This window comes from Rutidosis leptorrhynchoides, chromosome 8 (genome assembly GCF_046630445.1).
Source record: "Rutidosis leptorrhynchoides isolate AG116_Rl617_1_P2 chromosome 8, CSIRO_AGI_Rlap_v1, whole genome shotgun sequence".
Classification (NCBI taxonomy): Eukaryota; Viridiplantae; Streptophyta; class Magnoliopsida; order Asterales; family Asteraceae; genus Rutidosis; species Rutidosis leptorrhynchoides.
This window is the reverse complement of record NC_092340.1, coordinates 245,203,003-245,204,930: the sequence shown is the minus strand read 5'-3', so window position 1 is coordinate 245,204,930 and position 1,928 is coordinate 245,203,003.

Below are 1,928 nucleotides of genomic sequence, written 5' to 3'. Positions count from 1 at the left end.
CATTCTTATGATGTAACAGTATGATCTAGTACTTAGATGTGAGGTTGTGGTGTGTTTGACGATTGTACACGCAGGCAGCAGGCGGCGGCGGTGGCTTGTGATGGTATCGTTTGTTCACAGCAGGAGCCAAAACAGAAGTGGTTGCAGGTGGTGCAAAATGATGGGTTCTCGGACAAGACTATGAGAGAGAGAGGCAATGGTAGTGGTGTGTCATGGTGGTGAAGAAAAAATGATAAGGTGGTGACGGAATTTAAGAGAGACAAAGGGATATATATTGAGAGGGTGGCGATGGTGGTTTGGTTGGATCACGATGACAACAGTAAACAATATAAACATGATATAGGAAGTGGGTTTCGGTTACAAGAGTGAAGATATGGAGATGGTGAAGTGGTGTTCGACTAAGAATTTTGCGAAAGGAGGTGGCTGCAAGTCGTGGTGGTGATGGACTGTTTTGACAGGAAACACAATCGGTTTGCAGCAGTAAAAAGAACTAAAACATGGGTTCCATGGTTTTTGGTTTTGGCTAGACTAAAAGAAAAACGAAGTGGGTGGAGGTAGTTGATAGTGGAATTGAAGAGTTGAAGGATTGTAAATAACAAGTGCATATGTTTGTGTTAAAATCGATTGAGTCTCCACAGGTGGATATACCGGGTACACAAAGTAATATAAAAAACAAATTAGATAACGACTTTAAACAAATTTTATCTTCATCTGCTGAAAACCGAATTTTTTGTACAATATAGGATTAAGACTTGTAACCATTTGGGATAGAAACAAAACATTAAAGTAATTCAATCGTGACACAACAGAAAAAATCAATTCTGTACAGCTATATTCATAATTAAAATTAATATTTATTATTAGTATATATAAATAAATATATTAACAATATTAGTATTAAAAAAATACTAATTTGTATTATTTTTATAATAATAACAACGATAACTATAATAGTTTGTATTATAATACAATAACAAGAATTATAATAATTTTAACAATTTTAGTGATAAAGTTAATACTAATAATGTTACTAATAATAATGGTAATTATTTAAATGATAAAATTTAATATGTTGTATTATAATGATAATAATCAAAATTATAATAATTTTATGATCTTTAGTAATACTGATTATACTAACAATATTAATAATAATATTAGTGATGATAATATTAATTAATAATGATAATAATACTATTGGTAATAATAATACTATAACAAATTAAATATATAAATTTCATATATATATATATATATATTAATGAGGAAGGAGAAAAGAAAATATAAGTGAGTTTAAGTTAGTGTCATAATAAAACACACACAGTATTCAATAATTGAATTACTGAATTCCGATAATCACTTTAATAATTTAATCACGGATGCCACATTGATTAGGGTGACTCATCAATCCACTGATTTGTGTAATTTGAATGTAATCAATCTATGTCACAAATTGCATATATCATGCTATTTTACAGCTAGCATATATCTATTATTATTGTAGATTGCTTTCCATAATTACCATAGTAACTTTGTAGATATATATATATATATATATATATATATATTGGTTAGTGGAAATGAGAAGACAGGTCAATTATCTTATTTCAATATTTGTATTACATTTGTATTATATATATATATATATATATATATATATATATATATATATATATATATATATATATATATATATATATATATATATATATATATATATATATATATATATATATATATATATATATATATATATATATATATATATATATATATATATATATAACTACGTTTTTAAATAATAATAATATTTTTCATAACCACTAAATCATGTAATAGTTTATTAACGTATTTAAAGTTATTATATATTATATATTATATATATACATATATTTATATATACATTTCTATTTACAACAGTTGTTCGT